Genomic DNA, 22158 nt, shown 5'->3' on the forward strand with positions numbered 1-22158 from the left:
TACATAGAAAATATACAATATTGTGAAAAATCACGATGGGACAAACTTATGTATTGGTTCACCAAATCCCAGAACACTGGAACTAGGCAACTACCACTGAAGCTTGAAAATTAACTATTAGGGAAAAAATACTTCTTTATAGAAAGGGAAACTCAAAAAACCTGAAACTACTAAGAGGTAGCACAATGTAAAATTAACTTTTAAAAAAGATTAATGAATAACTCCAAAATGAATTAAACTCAGAAAAAAATAGTATAGTATGCTTTGACAAACCCCTCTAACCTTAAGCTCATGTCCAAGCAAAATAACCTATTATTCTCAGAGACAGAAGAATATATGAGATAAACTAGATGAAGCAGGTTGGATGTATTTGCCCTGAAATTTTTCTGTTGACTAAACAAGATTATATACTAGAGGCAGACTTTCTTCAGTAACAGACATAAAAATTACTTTTTAGTAAACAGGTACTTTAACGGCAGTCCCCAACCTTTTCGGCACCAGCGACTGTTTTCATGGAACACAATTTTTCCACAGACCAGGAGGCAGCGGATGGTTTCAGGACAAATCAAGTGCATTACATTTATTGTGCACTCTATTTCTATTATTACACTGTAATATATAATGAAATAGTTATATAACTCACCATAGGTTGGAGACCCGCTTTAATATTTGAAATGTTTTACTAATGAGTCAATGTTTTAAAACAAAAGTTAAATTCCTGTCAAGTCAATATAAGAAGCTTAAAATGCTGAGTTTTAGAGTCAACTTCACCTCCCTGTTTCTGTTTATTCATAAACTGTAAAACAATGATGAGACTTCCTGATGTCTTCAATCTTCATAAAAAATTTCAACTTAAAATTAATATAAAAGAAGCCCTCATTTTCCCTTTAACTGTCTTAATAACTCATACCATACAGTTCATCCTTTTCAAGCGTACAATTTAAAGGTGTTTTAGTATATTCAAAGTTGTATAACTATAGGCACAATTTTAGAACATTTTTATTATCCCAAAGAGAAACCTGTCCCCATTAGTAGTCACTCACCACTCCTGAATCCCCCAGAAACCATTAAGTTTGCATCTCCACAGATTTGCCCATTCTAGAAGTTTCATATAAACGGAATCATACAATATATGCAGTCTTTATCTTTAACGCTCTCATTTTTAGAATTACAGCAGACACTACTAACATTAAAAGCTGGATCAAGTACACATCTGAGAAATGCAAGGGTCCAGGTAACGTGTCGGTTCCACAATGAGGCTCTTTTTAAAATCTCATCAGTGAGCCTCTCTTTGTTGGATGGTTTCAATTGATCCCTGTAGTTTACAGAAGCTGGAACAGCATGATGCTGGAGAGCACAGATGTTGCAGCTGACTACATTCAGATTTCAACTCTGCAACTCACTATTTGACCTTGGACAGGTTATTTAACTTCTCTGGACTTTGGTTGCTATTATCCCTATTTTACTTCATTATTATTGGGCAAAATGAATGAGTTAATACATGTGAAGGGCTTAGAACCATCCGGTATATGTTAACAATTAGCTTTTATTTTTGAGTACAAAAGTATAATTATTGAATGCCCACACCATAACCAACTATACAAATTAGTACTGACCTTAGAAATAATAGGAAGAAAGTTTACTACTTTCTTCTACAGCTGCTACTACAGGGATAGTGCATGGTTGGTGGTGACAGTGATAAAGTGTTTTTTTTTTTTTTAAAGTACCTGACAATAATGGCTCTAATGACAATGGGAAGCAGTGTGGCACTCTGGAAAATGTACTAGACATATGAGCATAGGCCCTTGGCTATCTCTCCCTTACCAAGCAAGGAAAGTTCATCCATATCTCCATCTATAAAACGACTATGTTGGACTATGCGGTTTGATAATAATTAGAGGCTATAATGAAGTTTACAAAAATCAGCTACCCTTTCGGTTACGGAGTATTTTGTCCCAAACCCCTAATAATCAAGTTTTAATCCTTTTTATTTAAAAAAAAAACATTGATTTTTGGCTACTTTGGCTTTAAACCAAAATTTGAAATTTAATTCCCTATATATGCTAATTACAGGACTCTAACCGTCTCTCTCATTTTTGATCCTAAAAAACAAAAACAAACAAACAAACAAAAAGTTGTGATGATTTAAGCTTAAGCCTCTCCTGTAACAGAGGAGAAGAGGAGGACCTAGAGGGTGTGTGACACAGCCCTGGAGGAGTTAGTGGAAGGGCCAACTCTAGCCTAGGTCTCCCTCCTAACACTGCAATGTCCTTTCCACCTACAGAAGAAAAGTATTTCTCAATGGTCTCTTGAAAGAAGCCAGGTTGGATATGATGTTCCAATCTCAGCAAAGGAATTTTAGACTAAGAAACATAGTTAAGAGAACTCAACTCACCCAGTCAACCACTGTTTGGGGCCTCTAAGCCTCCAAGAATTCTTATCTGTTTTATTTATTTACAGCACCTTATAACAGTGTTTGACACCCAATAGGTACTTAACAGGTATTTGTTACATGAATGAATGAACTGGGCAATGAAGACTTGGCCAAGGAACTTAGTGGTTGTTTGTCCAACATTTCACTTAAGCCAGGAATTCATGCAAACTTATTTTTAAAATGGTACAACAAGCCCTTGGCTAATTAGGATGCTGCAGGCACGACGGTTCTGGGCAAAACTGTGGTATTAACTTATGCCCCTTTGAAACAATTTGCACTAAAAATAATTTAAGCATTCCTATCCTCCTTTATAGACTTTTCCCATGAAGCAGACATTTCAAATTAAGATAGAGTTGTCCCTCAGTATGGGAGTGCAATTGGTTGGTTCTGTGGAAGTGGAACCCTTGGATACAGAGTGCCAAACCTCCTCTACTACGCCTGTCCTTTTTCCAGACTAAAACTATTTTCCCCTTTATGTTGAATATGCAAAAGAAGATTACACAAAACATCTGAAGCAGACATAACTGGAAACATTAAAACAAATGCTGGCCATTTTTAATGCTTATTTTAAAACTCTAAAAGCAGAATTAGAAAATAATTTTGACCTCCACCTCACAGGGCCTTTGCAAATGAAATCTAAGACACCAAGGGGAGCTCTATTTTCCAGGTTCACCTAACTTGAGATCAATGGCCCTTGCTGAGTGGTTTTTCTGAACGTTGTGTCCAAAGCAGTGACAAAAGGTAAGCAGGCCTTCTCTTTTGATCTTCCTTAATGCGATTTACTACTTTGCATTTAAGTTCAAACGTGGTTTTTCTCTGGAGGCTCCCCTGATGGCTGTGGAAACATACTAAGTCTTAAAAATTGACTTCTAAAAGCTGCCAGTGTTGTGGATGTGGAGAGACAGGAATACGCATATACTGCTGGTGGGACTGCAAACTAGTGCAACCTCTGTGCAAATCAATATGGAGATACCTTAAACAGATACAAGTAGACCTACTATTTGATCCAGCAATCCCATTATTGGGCATCTACCCAAAAACACAAAGACATCTGCACCCGAATGTTTATAGCAGCACTATTCACAATTGCAAAGATGTGGAAACAACCCAAGTGCCCATCAATACATCAGTGGATTAATAAAATGTGGTATATGTATACCATGGAGTACTGCTCAGCTATAAGAAATAATGGTGATATGGCACCTCTTATATTTTCCTGGATAGAGCTGGAACCCATTCTACTAAGTGAAGTATCCCAACAATGGAAAAATAAGCACCACATGTACTCATCAGCAAATTGGTTTCACTGATCATCACCTAAGAGCACATTTAGGAATAACATTAATCGGGTGTCGGGCAGATGTTGGGGGGAGGGGATGGGTGTATACATACATAATGAGTGCGATGCGCACTGTCTAGGGGATGGACACGCTTGAAGCTCTGACGGGGTGGGGGTGGAAGGGCAATATACGTAACCTAAACTTTTGTACCCCTATAATATGCTGAAATATAAAAAAATAAAAAATAAAAAAATAAAAGCTGCCAGTGAACAAGAAGTTATGAATGAGCCAGTCTCTCAGTTCAAAATTCCAGGTCTTTCTAAGGTAGCTCTCCTTACTTGGAAGTCTATTTTGGAAAGGAAAAAAAAATCCAAACACTTAGGGCAGTGGTGCTCAATACTATCAGACCCAATACTCCCTTTGTTATAAAATAAATTTCTATAAAGCCTCCTTTGCTAGCATGAAATGCAAATCATAGATATTATCAACCTAAACACAATTTTAGAAAGTCAACACACTGCCTTAACTCCAATAAAAAGGAGACATAATAGGACAGTGATTTATCAATAAAATAATACATTTTTCAATTTATTACACCAAAACAAAAACACCCCCCCATTTCCAGTTTAGCCTCTATGGGGAGCGTAACCCCCAAGGAGAGAACCACTCGCAGAGTTCTGCTCTGTACCTGGAGTGCCAGCAAATGCAGGATTTATTAAATTTATGACTTTTTGCGTTAAAATTGCTCTGACCACAGGCCACCTAGGAGGCAAGAAAACAACAACATACCTTGAGACATCCTCAACCTAATCACTCTCTAGCCAAAAATGTTTACACCCCAGCCATTTTGAGACCATGTACACTATCAATTTAATGTCTACATTTGCTTAAGGGGAGGGGTGCTCAACTCACATGAAAATAAATTATAATCTGCAAAAGTAGGAGTTTATGTCGTTTTTATACATTTGCCTTTGAACAAGGGGTTGGCAAACTTTTCCTGTAAAGGGCCAAATATCCAGATGTCTGTTGTAACTACTCAGCTCTGCATTGTAGTACTGAAGCAGCAATATGGAAATGAATGAGTGTGCTATACTCCAATAAAATTTTATTTACAAAAACAGGCTGTTATGCCCTACTTTAAACTAGTAAGATAAATTATTTCCAAATGAACTTTCTTCAGCCAAAGCAAATAATAGTCATATCCTTTTAAACTAAAAAATAAGCTATTAACCCCACCATTCAGAGCTTGTCAAAAATGCTGCTATACCCTGCTGCAAAACAGTGTGATATAGTTGAGAAAAAGGAAGGGATTCTGTACTCAGACCAATTTGGGCTTCAAATCCCAATTCTGTCACTTAAATAGTGTAGTTCCTTATCTGTAAAATGGGCATGTACACACTACCTGCTCTCATGGGGCTCTGATGAGAAGCAAGTAAAAGGATAGCACACCAAAATGGCATAACAAAGGTGCTCAAATACCACTTCTCTTCCTACTATAGATGTTTTCAATGAACTCAAATCATTCCTCAAACTGGCATTAACATGCTAAGCTGGTCATCCATAAAATATATGGTATCTATGCCTGCCTAACCATTCTGCATACAGGTTTTCTAAGATGACCAGTCTGATCTTGCCAAGACTCTAACCAACCTTACAGCAGTTTACCTTCAAAATATGCCCACTTGCATTAAAAAAGAAACACTTGACGCCTAGCCCAGGGAAACTTTCCATGGAATCCCTAACATAGAGATCTCCTATCATTACCTTCTATTCTGGCCAGGTGTCTAGAAAAAGGCTAGAAATCTAGCTGTATTTATTCCAAAACAGTTCTCCCTCCCCAAGTAAGTGGCTTACTATCCACAAAGATGCATGCAACACATATATACCGGAGCTTCTAAATTTGTCTTGGACACTTCAAATGTTAGGGCTAAAGGGTATTTGATTTGATGATTCCTCTTTGATAATTAGAAGATGTTAAACAGTATTTCATTTAGAAACTCACTCTTTGTATTATTTTGATATTTATAATTCATTTTAAACACCATGATATACCTACTTCTACTTCTTTAAATGTTATAAAGATCTTTGGCTAAAAATGATGTAATTCAGACACAGTGGAGAATGCATTTTTTCCAGTAGTTAGTGATGGATCTGAGCAGATCCATTCATCCTATTTCTTGGTCCTCTCATGACAAATGGCACATCTTCAAGACAGCTGACTGGCCTTAGCAGCCTGAGTTGTGGCCATGAAACAGGGTAACTTTAGAAACCCTTCATAAATTGAAATTGGTATGGTAAATGAACTATTAGAAAAATCACCTACCATCAGGGTAAATTTTTTAATGTACAAAGGCTGCCTAGCAATACTGCATACATTTAAACAGATTGTTAAAAAAATTTGTTGGTGAATTTAATAGTCAAATACCTGCTAGTAAACAAAGTTTTAAAATAGGAACAAGATCAAGTTCCCATCAACCTGCCAATTCCAAAACTCATGAACCCAGCTGATCTGCTCAATGAAAATAACTATTTTGTTGAACTCTTTTCCCCTGAGAGAACTATTCACAAAAAGTAGACTTTAAATTTCTAAGTAAAAGGTACTTTCTTAAAAGTTAAAACAGGAGTTGTTGAAAAATAAAAACATGTAAATTGTTATAACTATTATAGTAATGAAGGTGCCAGTTCAAAACATCTCCTTACTTTTCAAGTAAGGAGCTTCTCAGCTCTGGGCTAAGAGACCCTGAAGAAAAGCCCAGGAACTGGGCATTACTGCCAAAGACTTTTCCAACTGGAATTAGATTTTTCCAACTGGAATTAGCGGTGGAGAGAGAGGAAAGAGAACGAATTCTAGAGTAGATGTGCACAGTTTCCAGAAAAATAGAAAAGGCTAGAGATGATAACCTGCCATTTGAAACAATTCCTCCAGGGACTTTCACTTGAAGGTAGGAGCATAAGTTTTGTTGGCACCGGGTCCTTATTTACCAGCTTCAAGACACAGGAAGTTTTTCCCACCCCTCTCAGGCACATGCATGCACACACATGCTCACACTTCACTTCTCTGTACATACTTCTAATACAGTTGGCCCTCTATACCCATGAGTGTCACAACCACAGATTCAACAAACCTTGGATAGAAAATATTTGGAAAACAAAAATATCAATACAACAAAAATACAAAGAAACATTACAAATAAGTTTGAAAACACAAATACAAAAACTACAAAAACAAAAATTCAAACACAAATACAAATTTTATATGTGTAGGTTACATGCAAATACTACACCATTTAATACATGGGACTTGAGCATCTGCAGATTTTGGTATCCTCTGGGGTCCTGGAACCAATCCCCTACAGACACCAAGGGACCACTGTATTTCACTTCTCACCCTGTACTGTACTTATCCATTGACATTTTGTGTCTCTTCTCTCTTCAATTTCTAGAGCTTCTTAAGGGCAAGGGCATGTTTTCTGTTCTGGTACCAGCACAAAGCACGGTTTGGGCACTCAGTGTTTGGTGATGAAACGAATACAGCATCACCCCCATAAGCTTTCATGACGTTAAAGAAGTCTTCAGCCATTAAAGGTACTCCAACCTACCTCTCTAGGGCTCATTTGTGTGTTTATAATACCCTTGCATATCTTTATCATTTTCTGCATACATAGAACTCTAAATATGTTGATTTTCCATATTTCTGAACTTTTATATAAATGGAATCATTACACATTTTTCTGTCCCTTGCTGTTCTCACACAGTATTGTTGTGAGAATCAAATGCCAATGCATTTCCACTGCTGCATAGTAATCTGCTGCTCCACACTTGGTTTTCCCAGTATCCTCTCAGTGGTCACTGGAGCTGTTCCCAGGTCTTGCTATCACAAACAGTGCTGTTAATAAGCATCCTTGGAAATGTCTCCCATTCCCAGCACATGTGTGTAGGAACTGCAATGGTACTTTTGCACCAGATTTCCTTACACTTTGTCTGATCTAGCAGCATATATATATATATATTTTTTAAATCAAAGTGTATGGAGAAGGTGGATAATAAATGAAATCATAGGCAAATCTACCATTTGAAATGAAATGAAATCCCAGGCTTGTCAACTCTAATGTAAGCAGATGGGCGGTGTATGAGTTTCTGGTGGCTGCTGGAATAAAGTACCACTAACTAGGTGGCTTAATACAACACAAATGAATTCTCTCACAGTTCTGGAGGCCAGAGTCCAAAATCAACGTGTCAGCTAGGTCATGCACCCTCTGGAGCCTCTAGGGGAGGACGCCTCCTTGCTTCTCCCTAACTTCTGGTGGTAGCTGCAACCCTTGGCTTTCTTGGCTTGCAGCTGCAGCACTCCAACCTCTGTCTCTGTTGTCACATGGCATTCTACCTGTGTGTCTCTGTGTTTTAACATGGTATTCTCTCTTATAAGGACATCAGTCATGTTAGATTAAGGACCTACCGCACTCCAGTACTGCATGACCTCATACTAACTAACTATATCTGCAATGACACTATTTGCAAATAAGGTCATATTCTGAGGTATGGGAAGGTGTTAGGAATTCAATGTATCTTATTGGGGGATGCAAATCGACCTGTGACAGGCAGGTTAGCTACAGAAATTAAACAATCTATAAAATGGTCATGTCAACATTTGGTTACATTCAGAACAATTTTGTTTGTCAATCCACCTATAAGCACACAGTGAAATACCTATTAAATTAACTAGTACTGAAATATTAATATGGCTTCTTAGAAGAAATAATGAAATGACACCAAGCTAATCATTCTGAGACACGCCTTCTACGGCATATACAATTACTTAATCCCATTTCCTAAGAGTTCAAAATTCAGTCAATAAATACATAGTGGGCAAATACTCTGGACCACAATTGGAGATTCCCCCCCAAAAAATGTGATAGGTCTTCAAGGAGCTGACCACTGAGTTGGGGAGATGAGGAACAAACATAAGACAATTTAAATAAAGATAATGAATAGGTATAAGAAAAGTTAAATAGTAATAAAGACAATAATAGAGGTGATACAATATGACTGGAGCAAAACAGAATATCTGCTTATGGCTAATGATCATAGCTTTCATTTACTGATTGTCTATTATCTGCCAGGCATTGTTCCAAGCACAGATTAAGTCATTTAATCCCCACCAACATCCTTAGAAGGCATCTAGTATTACTATTGTCATATGACAACTGACAAACACCAGGGAATGAGAAGGTTAAACAACTTGTCCGCTTTAATAATTGTTGAAGGTAGAATTGAAACCCAGGCAGTCTGGCTCTCTTACCCACTAACATAACTGTCATTCTAATTCTCTAATAGATGACCAAATAAAAACAGAGCTATTATGCTTCCTGCTTGCATAGTTGGATTAAAAAAAGTCTTTTTGGAATTTCATCTATGTGATAAAACCTGATGGTCACAAAGAAGGCCCCAGCCTTCATTTTACAGATGAGTAAACAAATAAGGACTTTCCCCCCAAATCCGTATCTGTGAGTCACTGAAATAGTACAACCCTTCTTGTTTGTCCACTGCCATATTACTTTCTATCATGGAAGTCTTTATTAAAACTATATTAAAAAGAAATGAAAGCTTCATTAACAGTGGACAAAAACAGAATAAATACCCCATGAGGTGCCACTATGATATAACGAGGCACTTGTTAAAAAGCCTAGTTAAATGAGTTATTCTTCAACGTACTCCCCTTTGATGGTGTGCATGCATTCCAGTAATGCTATCACTGTTCAAAGTATTCTTTGAATTCTTTTGAAACTGCCTTTAGAGTTTAAAGCTACACAAGACATTATCTCATGAATTTTAACCATATATCAATTTTTAAACCAAAAACAATGCTCCCCAAAGCACCAGTGCCCACTCTGTATATTTAACAGATGTGCTTCAAAATGATTCTGACCTAGAGCCAAATGCTGAATCCTCACTCAATGACTGATACTATTGAGGATTTTTTTTAAAGGTGCCATGGTCTCTGAAGTCAATTGCAAAAAAGAATTCCAAAAAATGGACTGAATAACTTTGATTTGGAGCTTCCTGACCCTCCTCTACATGGGGTTTTTGGAATGCTGCCTAGGGTCTTTTAATTGTTGAAAATGCTAGGCTTGATACAGTATCATCTTAATTAGTCCTAATTTACAAGAGCAGGTTGACCATCAAGGTTAGCAGATATCAGCAGTAGGAGTAGTAGCTTGCCTAAAAGGCAGTTTGCTACAGTAGAAAAGGAGTGTGCAAAGGAAATCCCTAAAGACGGGCTTACTTAGGATTCGAGGAGAGTCAGAAAGAAAAAGACTTGCAGTGATCCAGAGAGTACAAACAATAGTTATCTTCCTACTTGGGGCAATTGTCTCTTATTCCAACCACAAATGCAAGTGACCACCCATCCCTGCGACAGAATATAAAAGGACCGAACTCACACATTTCTGGAACTTGGCACTATTGGCAGAGAAGGTTTTGTAGATGTGAAAGAAATAATAAAAAAAGGCAGAAATAAAAAAAAGGCAAGGAGATGAAGAGGAACCAAAACCAGTACCAAAAGGATGGCAAAGAAAGAGAGGATGAAGAAATTCCAGTTTTAAAACAATGACACACATGAATCTCAGAGAATTTCCATGCCTTTTGAAGGAGCAGTATATGCTGTTCCACAGAAGAATAAAAAAAATTCCCAAGCTCCAGATGAAAATTCTGTTATCTACACGAGGAGGAAAAGCTGGGTAGTGGTGGTAGAGAATGCGTATGAATGTGGTGATATGTATAAGGCTATTCATGACGTATACTATCTCCCTGAAGATTGCATCTGAGACATGGCTTCTACAAAACAATTCGACATCTAATCATAATAAATTAAAAAAAAAAAACCTCTCAAAGTAGGAATAGTCAAGGGCACCTGTGAAAAACCTATAGCTGACAACACAATGGTGAAAGAAGGATGGTCACTCTTATCACTTGCATTTAACTTCTTTTAGAAACTCTAGCAAGTTTAATAAGAAAAAGAAATAAAAGGTATAACATATTGGAAGAAGTAGAACTGTATTTGCAGACATGATCATGTATGTAATCATAATATTACAGAAAAACTAGAATTAGTAAATTTAGCAAGGTTGCATGATACACAAAACCAATATAAAAATTAATTGTATTTGTATTGTTAGCAATGAACAAATAGACATTGAAATATAAAAATGCTATTTGCAATAACAGAAAAATTGGAATACTATGGATACATTTAACAAAACATGCCAAGAACCATACACGGAAAACTACAAAACACTGCTGACAGAAATTAAAGATGATCTAAATACATTGAGAAATATATTATGCTCAAGAATCAGAATACTCACTATTGTCATGATGTCAGACATCAATATAGATGAGTATCTATAAAGTCAATGCAATCCCTATCAAAATCCCAATGGTTTTGTTCTAGAAATTGACAAGATGATTCTAAAATTTATATGGAAAGGTAAAGGACCAACAATAGTTAAAACAATCTTGAAAAAAAAAAAAGAACAAAGTCAGAGTACTTCCACTACCTGATCTCTAGACTTACTATTATGCCTCTGTAATCAAGACAATGTAGTACTGGTAAACACACAGATCAACGGAACAGAATAGAGTCCATAATTAGGCCCATCTTTTTTGAGGTCTGAGCAAGGACCTCAAAGGATTTTTAGCAAAGATACAAAGGTGATTCAATGGGAAAACGAGAGTATTTCCCATAAATAATGCTGGAACAATTTGATGTCCACATGGAAAAATAAATGAAACTTGACCCCTCACACAATATACAGAATTAACTTGAAATGGAACATAGATAGATTAGTTTTATATTGCTGCATAACAACTTAGTAGCTGTAAGCAACACACATTTATCATCTCCCAGTTTCTGTAGGTCAGAAGTCCAGGCACAGCTTGACTGGGGTCCCTTGCTCAGGGTCTCACAAGGCTGCAATCAAGGTGTCCACCAGGCTGCATTCTCATCTGGAGGCTCAGATTGTTGGCAGAACTCATTTCCTGGAGGCTGCATGGTTGAGGGCCGGACTCTTTCCTAGAGACCACCTACACAGTTCCTTTCCATGTGGCCTTCCTCAACATGGCTGTTCACTTCAAGTCAGCAAGGAGAATTTCTCACCTCAGCGAGGACCCAGACCCCTCTTTTAAGGGTTTTCTGCTGATTAATTCAGTCCTACATAGGATAATCTCCCCTTTAACTCAAAAATCCATTGCTTGTGACCTTAATTACATCCACAGAATCCCTATACTATTTCCATATTCTATTCCACATTCTTGAAGCAAGTCACAGGTCCTACTCGCACTCAAAGCAAGGGGATTATACAGGGTGTGAACACCAGGGGTTGGAAATCAGGGGGGCCACCGAAGGGTGTGTCTGCCACAATAGATCTAAACATAAGAGCTAAAACTAATAAAAGTTCTAGAGAGAAACACAGGGGAAAATTTTTATGAACTTAGGTTAGGCAAATATTTCTTAGACCACAAAAGCACAAAGTGTAAGAGGGGGGAAAAAAATGGGACTTCATTAAAATTAGAAATCTTTGCTATTCCAAAGGAGAGTTAAGAAAATGAAAGGCAAACCATAGTTTGAGAGAAAATCTTTGCAAATCATATATCTGGTAAAGTACTTGTATCCAAAATATTTAAAGAACTCTCACAACTTAAGAGAGACAATCCAATTTAATAAGAAACAGGCAAAAGATTTGAGAAAGTACTTCACCAAAAAAGATAAGCTTAATGGCCAAAAAGAACATGAAGACATGCTCACCATCACTAGTCATTAGGAACATGTAAATTAAAACCACAATGAAATACCATTACACACCCACGTAAATGGCTAAAATTTTAAAAGGCAGACAATAACAAGTGTTGACGAGGAAGGGGCCCCACGGGAATGCAAAATGGCACAATGACATGGCCACTTTGGAAAACAGTTTGACAGTTCCTTGTAAAGGTAAACATATACTAAGCATACAACTCGGCAATGCCACACGTAAGTATTTATTCAAATAAAAACATGAATCCACACAAAGACCTGTAAGTGAATGTTCATAGCAGCTATATTCATAATGGCCCAAAACTGAATCCATGCAAATGTTCATCAGCTAATGAACTGATAAGTTATGTTACAACCATATAGCAACGGAAAGTCAGGAACTGCTGATACATGCAACAACATAAAAATGAATATAAAAAGCAGTATACTAAGTGAAAGAAGCCAGCCACAAAATACCACATAAGCCTATCCCCAACAAATTTCAAAGAACTACTAGCATTCACACCATATTCTCTGACCACAATGCAGTTAAGTTAGAAATAAGTTTTAAAAATACATTTGTAAGTTTAAAAATACACTTCTAAATAGCTCACAGGTGAATGAAATAAACACAATGGAAATTAGAATATGCTAGAACTAAAGAATAATGAAAATACTATGTTGCAAAACATCTGAACAGCAGAATAAATCCAAAGACTGAAGAAGATGAAGAGAAGAGCGATTTCTGGTATATATTTTAAGTAAAAAGAGCATGAGGCTGAGTGATGTATGAAGTATGCTTTTTTATATATGAGAAAATCGAGACCTGGAGCGCATGTATGTATGTGCTTGCTCAAATATGCAAAACAAGAAACACAGAAGAACTAATAAAACTGATTATCTATTGGGGGGGGAGGAAACAGCATGCCTGGCCTGAGATCAGCATGGAAGCAAGACTTTTCTGAATATACCTTGATACAAATTTGACTTTAAAACCATATATGGTTTTTATTCATTAAAAAATTAATCAAAAGGAAAAAAATCCCTAAAAAACGGAAATGAACATAATTATATATCAACTTGTTACTACAACCACAACACAAGCCTCTGGTAAGATTAATCAAGAAAAAAGAAGGCACAAGTAAACAATAGTAAGACACAGGAATGAAAAGACGACGCCACAGGTATGGCAGACATTAGCTGGCAGTTTAAATTTTCCCAGGACCAGGTGGCTCTATGAGCAAGTTCTATCAACATTCAACAACAAGCAACTCTGATTTTACACAACCTCCCAGAAAACAGAAGAAAGAGAATACCTCAACTCACTTTATAAAGCTACCGTAATCATGAGACCAAACTTGACAAAGATAGCACAGGAAAATGAAAGCCAATCTCACGAACACACATGTAAAAATCCTGGAGAAAATATTGACAATCAAATCCAGCAGTAAGAAAGATCATGACCATGTTGAGCCCATCCCAGTGATGTGAATTTAGTTCATGCTACAAAGTTATATATTAGAAAATGCCTTAAAATAATCAACCACATTAACAAATTCAAGAAGGGAAAAAAACATATCTCCATAAAGGCAGAAAAGGGATTTGATAACATTCAACATCCACTTATGATGCAAAAAATATGCACTAGAAGTGCGTCTACACAAAACCTAAAGTAAACCTAATATTTTATGGTAAAACATTGAAAACATGCACCTTCTCAAATACAGATCCTATGCCCCTCCCTAGACCTACTGAATCAGAAACTCCAGGCAAGATGCCAGGGAACTTGTAGTGTTGCAAGAGCCCCTCAGGTGACTCTGATGAGGCTTGCTACTCTTTTCGATCCACAGAGCAGCAGCATCGGCATCACCTGGGAGCTAGAGTGAAATGAGAAGAGAAAGCTCTCTAGCCCCATCCCAGACCCACTGAGTCAGAATCTGTGTTTCAACCTGAAGTCCAGAAGATTCATAACACAATGAAGTCGGAGATGCATTCCTACAGCAACTGTTCTCAGCCGGAGCTGTATGCCAGAATCACCAATAACACTTCTTTTAAAAATGCAGATATCAGAATTTCACCCCAGATCAATTAAATCTGAATGTCTGTGGGTGAAGCCGGAGCAGCAGGTAGTTAAAACTTCCCAGGTGATTCTAATGAGCAGCTGGCATGGCAAACCACTGGTCTGTACTATTCCCTCAACGAAGAAACTTTTGTTGAGGGACTCTGCTCCCTCTCTGAAAAGCCAGAGAAGAAAGAGGCATTCCTCGAGTTCTTTGAAGTTTCCTTCAAGAAACAAGCTTGCATTTCACACATATACCAACAATGCCCTCTTAATATGGCTTACAAAACTGAAAACTGAAACCAAGAAAAGGCCCTGTGGTCAGAAGAGCTGTAGGAAGTTGCAGCGGAGGTTGCAAACCCAGAAGTCAGACTTGCCTGGGTTCAGATGCTGACTCTGCTGCTTCCTAAGTGCCTCACCTGGGACCTAACCGCTCGGAAATTCAGTGGGGAGCTTAATAGTTTCTACCTCAAAGGGATGCTGTGAGGATTCAAATGAGACGTTAAGTAAAAGCACTGGGCTGCGGGCTTGGCAAAGATTACACCTCACATTAATGTAGGTTATTACAAAGGTGGCTGTTCGGCATTAACAGTGACTCTGATGAAATCATCAGCAAATCAAGGCCAAATGTATCTTCAAAGCTGCACTGTCCAACACTGTAGCAACTAGTACCTGTAGCTCCTGAACACTTGAAATGTGGCTAGTCCAAAGTAAGAAGTGCTATAAAGTAAAATACACACACCAAATTTCAACAACTTAGTACCCAAAAAAGGAAAAACATCTCATTAGTTATGTTGATTACATGTCAAAATGATAATATTTCGTATATACTGGGTTAAATAGAATATATTACAATGTATTTCACCTGTTTACTTTTTTAATGTGGCTACTAGGAAATCTTAAATTACACATATTGCTCGCACTCTCTTTCTATTGGCTAGCACTATCTCAAAGGACGGGGAGGCCAGGATAGGAACTACTGCCATTAGACCAGCCTTCCCAAGCCTTAATTTATATACAAATCACCTGGTGGTCTCATTAAAATGCAGATTCTGACTGAGCAGTCTGCAGGGGGCGGGGGGCGGGGGACAGGGACTGGGGAGCAAGGGCGATCTTTACCAATAAGGAAAAACTGTTTCATGACAGATGTGATGAGAACCTCTGGGAAAATGATTAGAGTTGATAATAGTGAAGAAAGGAAATGGCTGGCAAGGTTAGATTCAGCCTCAACTTCTAAAAAATCAGTCCTCTCTCGCAGCAAAGGATCCAAAGTCCTAGCTCTGTGAGGGCGGTAGGGACTGCATGCTTTCTCTCTGCCCGGAACCAACATGGGCAAGGAACACCTGAGAACCAGGAAACTCAAAATGAAATATTGGCTGGGGTTTCTTACATCCGGCTAGTCATATAACCAGTGTCAACTGCAGCACCCTCCTGGGGTCTCACTGAAATCAAGTGCAAACTGTCCTTCTCACTGTTAGCCACAAACAGCACTGACCAGCTGGTGGTACATTTCACGTCCTGGCTAGGGATGACTGCCGAGCAGGTTCATTTCCTAGTTCAGTAAAGCAGCTTGGGCCAATTACAGGCCTGCTGGAATTAAGCACAGTCCCCATTCTCCTAAATCTCCACCTAAGTAATCTCAGGGCCATAAAGCAATTTAAAGGTCATATAAGGGAAATTAAAGCACCACCACTCAATGCTAAGAATCTCCCTTACAGTTCACCTCCGTCTCAATAACCCTCACGACGGGGAAAGGATAACACTGGGCCATAGCAGCCCATTCCATTTTAAGAGGCTCAGGGAAAAAAGAACGCTTCCTTCTCAAAAAAAGTTCAAGGACATGATATCAATATGTAACAATTATCACATGCTGAAGAAAGGACATCCCTGTGTCTGTTGTCAAGGTTTGTAGGCAAGGGATAAGAGCTGAATGAGTTACAAACAAGTTACTTTTATTTTTATTCTTTCAATTATTCCCTTTGAACTTCTCTTACCCCTTCCCATCCCAAACATACTAGCAAGCAAAGCAAAAACTAACCTATACTGAAACTGCTCATGACAAGAGTCCAAAAATCAAGAAGCTGAGAAAAAAAGGGTGACAAAGCAATTATTGAATTCAAAGAACTTTCTTATTCATTTGCTATTTGACCACTGCAAGAAAAGCTAAGCATGAGCCCCATTTCATCTTACAGACAGAGAGCAAGATCTCTAGACATACAACAGAATTGGTTAGAATGAACATGTCTGAACAAGTCTAAGCTGGACTTTCTTGTCCAATTCAAGCCAAAGAATGTTTACTAAATGCCTACTGTGTGAATAGGGCCATCTTGACACAACCAGAAAAATGTCTCCAACCTCAGTCCTTTTTGTTACAAGCATGGAGGATGAAAAAAAATACTGAAATATGTAGGAGTTACCATCAAGAGAAAGAGCCAAGGAACAGCAATACTAAAGTAATAAGTACATGAAATTTTGAAGAGCTACTTATGGAGTCATTTCACGATACTGAGAAACAAATCCAAGTAACAAGAAAAGGGCACTCAGGCACCCATCCTGTTCAAGCAAGGAAGATGGCAGGAACCTGGAGCAATCAAGTCTCTGGATCTCTTGTTCAGAACCTGGATCACTTTTCATTCTAACTCTGGAAGTACAAGCATCCAGTGTAGTATGAGGAACACGGCAGGGCCACAAGCCTGAGAGCCCAGCCTTTCTCACTGGAAAAGGGAAAGACTTCCATTCTGAGACACTGTGGAAAGAGGCAGGCAAAATTCCCCGAAGCAGGGATCACCTTGCTATCACCCTGTGATTGCTGGTTATACAGTACTACCATTTCAGGAATAAATGAAATGGTAACTTGTTAAAGTATGACAATGCCTTCAGGCCCCTATGAGAGAGACAATAAAACACCTGCATATTTCAGTGCTGAAAGAAGAGGGAGACTGAGGCAAAGAGGCCACACTACAGCTATGGGGAAGACAGGACAACAACAGGAAGGACAGCTGTCCTCTTATATCAGTTCTCCAAATAGCAATTGCTTATATAACACATTAATACAATAATAATAATACTCCATGCTTTATAAAGAGCTCTGATGCACGTCTGATTCTCTGAAGAACTCTGGAAACTTGGCAGGGCAGGTTTTATTAGTTCTATCTTACAAACAAAAGAGCCAGAAGCAAGGTTAAATGACCTGTCCAGTGTCACAGAGTTAAAGGGGAGAACCAGGACCTGAACCCAGCTTTTGGAATCCAAATGCTGGAAGCTTTCTACTACCTCATCCAGACAAAAAGCTCGTTTACCATTGTTCCTCTGGCAGAAGCAGAAAGAAAGCACTAGTGCATGATGCCAATTTTCTAGAGATGCCTCCACATTCTTAAAAAGAAAAGGATGAGATTGTTGCAGTACTCACTGTAGAAAAATACATTACAAACATTTCCAATGGAAAACCATCCTCCAACCACAGGATGGCAACTGGGTCTCTCGTACACTCTCACTTTCAAAGCAGAGAAATCGGAAGAAGGCCTCTCTTGCTCCATTATTGTTTGTAGCAACAAACAAAATATGGCCTCAAGTAATTTCTGAGTCCAAATGGTAAAGGCACAAGAACTGAGGACACTACTGCCAGTGTCACCTGAAACTAAAAGCTCGTGACAACAATGAAATGCAGAGAAATGCCCAGAAAAGCAAGCACACTGGATTTGCAGAAGTTTATTAAGACATAGCTAGAATCATTTTATTTCTTGAAAAGAAAGGCGTTCCATATTGTTCAAGTCAGTAACAATTTACTTTGCTCGGGTGCCTACTATGTGCAAAATGCTATTCTATGCACTTAACATAGATTATCCACTCATCCTCCCAACTCTTTGAAGAAGGTACTGTTATTATTAGGAAACCAAGGCACAGAGGTAACTCTCGCAGGATCACATAGGTAATATTAGGGCCAGGTTTCAAATCCAGGCAGACCACCCAATCCAGACTCAACACCTTGTAGGCAAATGACAGTCCTTGTCCCCCACATCTCCCAAAAAGGAATAATGAATGGAGAAACAAGAAAATAAAGAAAGCAGAACTTCAAAGAGGTCAGAAATAGGGAAGAGAAATTACTAAAGAATGAAAACAACCTATTATTCTGTTATAAAATGGAATAAACTTTAGAAATAACTAGAAACTGCAGCCTTTGAAATCCTCTGGCTGCTGCTTAAAAATGTCGCCTACTAATCTTGAAGAGTCTCCGCTGCTTTCCTTGTTTTGGAGCCCTTAATAAGAGTGAGAGCCATGTGTTTTCAGTGGTTTCTAAAGTAACTACATTTTGTTAATCCTCCTCTCATTTTGGAGCAAAGAATATTGAAGTAAGTTTTGTAACTTTAATCATTTTTCAGACCTGTAAAATTTTTAAAATTTGCTTTGAAGCCATTGAACATACAAACTATGAGAACTGAGAAGGTACCTAAACGTATGAACTTTTACAGTAAGCCATCATTAATGCCATTTTATTAGTGAGTACTCTTTTTCCTAAGAAGTTGAGTGTTTCTTTATTCTAGAGCTAGAAATAAACTAGTTTCTTTACAAACCACACTACACAAAGATTGATGTTCATTTCAGATAGCAGGTTCACAGTACAAACCAACACACAGGAAGAGAAACCCTTGTGTAAGGTAGCCTGAGAGTCCAGCAGACACTGGCATGCAATCAACAACCAATACTACCTCGGCAGAGCTTTCTGTAGCTAGAGTGAGCTATCTAACTACAGAAACAGTAAGGGATTTGAAAAACACTTCCCTAGGTGTTTGAGATCACTGTTTGCATGTAAGGGGGGAAAATTCAAGTAAAAATGAGCCTGTGATGAACTTAGCATCCAAGAAGCACTCATTGGAGAAATGACTCCACAGAGTCTCTTTGATTCAGACAGATTTACTTTCAGATTTATTTGTTTTAATGGAACTGCAGCTGACAATCTAAAACTAGCAATTCAAAGTAATGCCCAGTCACTGTCAATCATGCTAGCCTGTTTTATTATCATTGTAAAGTTTCAGAGCTCCACTTTCTTCACAGTGCTCCTTTCTGCCAGGAAATATCTTTTTTTTTTTTTTATTGTCTGCCTCCCCACACATAAACTCCTTAAGGCAGGGGCCTTGTCAGTGGAGCTCTTTGCTGTATTTCTAGTGCTTAGGACACTGTGAGAACCCCTGCATTTAATGAATGAAACCACTGACAACTTGACAAATATGTTAGAACTTTCAGGTATAGAAACCAATCATTTAATAACCACCCTAGAATCTACAAGCCCCAATCAATATTATCCACCTTCAAGCACCTCAAGAGGCTGCTATGCACTGGTGCTGCAGGCAGCGCCAATAGTTTGAATCTACTCCATAGCATGGAATCTCTTAAAGGTAGGTTTGATTTTATGAAATAACCAAAAGGCATTCGGAGTCAAATCCGGTAAATACATGATTGTGACCAATATATATGTTTGATGAAATCAAAACTGTCTATAAAGTAACAGGCCTGATTTGTCTTATTTGGCTGGTAAAGTGGTTTTGAAGGAAATCAAAAATGATTTTCACTATAGCAAAATTGCTGGTTCAGTCTCAACATTCTACTTCATGAGGAATAAAACTGAGCTGTAGTGAAAAGAACCCAAACTAGACAGACACCAAGATATTCGCAGAGATCTGGCTTGTGACATTAGCTTTGCCATTAAGTTGTCCTGAAGCCTGGGTCATATTAGATACCCTCTCTGGGCCTCAGTTCCCTCACCCAGGAAACAAACCAAAAACGTGAACTTCAAGGTCCCAGTCAATTCTAAAATGTTATGATTCTATTCTTGTGAAGATCTGGTATATCTGTTTAAAAACCAGTCACAACCCACTTCACCTCATACCTTGTATGCTTCTATAAAGCCCATAATATAATTTTTGCGGCAGATTCACTTCTTACTTGCTTAGGCAAATACTAAAATTAGTTTTCACTTCCTGAGCACAGCAAAAGACAGTTAAGGGAGGCAACCCCGCCAAGGGCGCTTGCTCGTGCCCGTGTATACTTCCGACTGCGTATCAGGGAACTAACCGTTCGCTCTAAGATCTTCCCTCAACTGTTGCAAAAGCAGAGAAACCTGTGCGTGAGACAGAAACATTGGCCGAGAGCGACCATCGAGGCTTTGCGGCCAGTGCCGGGCTGCGGCCGCTCCGCCAGGGCCCACGGGGGATGCGGCGGGCGCCCACTGCGCGCAGAGGGCCAGGACGAGGACCAGCCTCGGCGCGTCGCCGGAGAGGCAGGGCGGCCGCCTGGCCCGCTCACCGCCCCGGGACGGGGAAGCAAAGTCCGAGCAGTGGCTGCGACGTCTGTCCCCCGTTCCCCAGCCGGCCAGCCCCGATTCCCGTCCCGATCTTCGTCTGCCGCCGGCCGGGTATCTTGGGCGGGGAGAACAGGGGGAAGCTGGAGGCACCTGCCTGCTGCTCCCCGGCCGCAGCCCTGCCCCGCGGGGACAGCCAAGGCGCTGGGGCGAAACCCCCCACCCACCCCCGCGGGTGCGGCGAGGCCCCGCGCAACCCGCCGGCCCTGGGAGTCCCAACTTCCTCCTCCCGACCCCCCCACCACGGGTCCCCGGAGCACCCGGCTCGGAGCCAGGCCAGCCGCGAACGCGCACCCACCTCGGGCTCCGGGCGCCACCGCCGTTGCCAGGCTGCTCGGCTCCGGGGCCCTGCTCCGCCCCCTCCAGGGCCCGCCTCCCCGGCCTCCCCGCCCCTGGCCACCGCCCGGGGCCCTCCTCCGCGCGCCGGTTGGCGGTGCTGAGTCACGTGACGGGGTGGGGTGGGAGTAGTGTGTCGGGTGGGCCGGCAGTGTCGCTCCGAGGGACGGGACTCTTTGCCCGCAAGGCTGCTGGGAAACCCTCTTTGAAGGGTCTGGCTCGTGGAGGCAGCTGGGAGCTGTAGTTCGCTTTATGGTGCCGGGAATGGGCAGGGCTAAGATGTCAGGGGCCACCCCTGTAAGGGAAGTTGGAGTCGGTGACGAGCGGAGGCCTCTGGGAAGCGTAGTCCCAGGACTCCTGTCTCGGTTTCACTGTTGTCCAATAAAGGGGAAATTCAGAGGGAAAACTTCTCTAGATAAGACTTCAGCGGATGTCACTAAATTGAGCTATTATTGCGTACATAGGATTGGCTATGTTGAGATACTATAAGGGAAAAAGAGAAAGTTGAGATACTATAAGGGAAAAAGAGAAATTTCACTGACTCTGGTGCAGGATCTGCAATTCACAAACCCAGCTAACAGCTGGGGTGTCCTCATGCTGCGCCAGCACCTTTCCAAGAACGCTATTGAGAGTTAGAGAAAGGAAACATTTCAGGCTAAAATTCCTTCTACTTTTCGAGGTTTGGATCAGACGACCATTACTACAGTAAAAAGAAAAGGAAAGGGGAAAAAAGAGAGATGGAAGACAAACTTCAAGAAGAGAATTCGGTGTGTAATCAAATAAAACTTAATCTGGTGCTTGTGCTGTGTAATAATTATACATGAGCAGTTCGAGTAAATAGATTACTTTATCATGACCTGTTTTTCTCTTTTATATTTGTTACTTCGCTGGCATCTAAAAACA

General features: G+C 39.7%; 1 protein-coding gene across 1 annotated transcript in view; it reads right to left on the bottom strand.

The window, feature by feature from the left end:
* The window catches only part of MTM1 (myotubularin 1), a 101090-nt gene extending 79863 nt beyond the window's left edge, over positions 1-21227 (bottom strand). Inside the window, exon 1 of the mRNA XM_069463033.1 lies at positions 21218-21227. The gene's annotated coding sequence lies outside the window, so the exon portion shown is untranslated. The remainder of the gene's footprint in view (positions 1-21217) is intronic.
* Between the last annotated feature and the right edge of the window lie 931 nt (positions 21228-22158).

This window comes from Eulemur rufifrons, chromosome 30 (genome assembly GCF_041146395.1).
Source record: "Eulemur rufifrons isolate Redbay chromosome 30, OSU_ERuf_1, whole genome shotgun sequence".
NCBI lineage: Eukaryota > Metazoa > Chordata > Mammalia > Primates > Lemuridae > Eulemur > Eulemur rufifrons.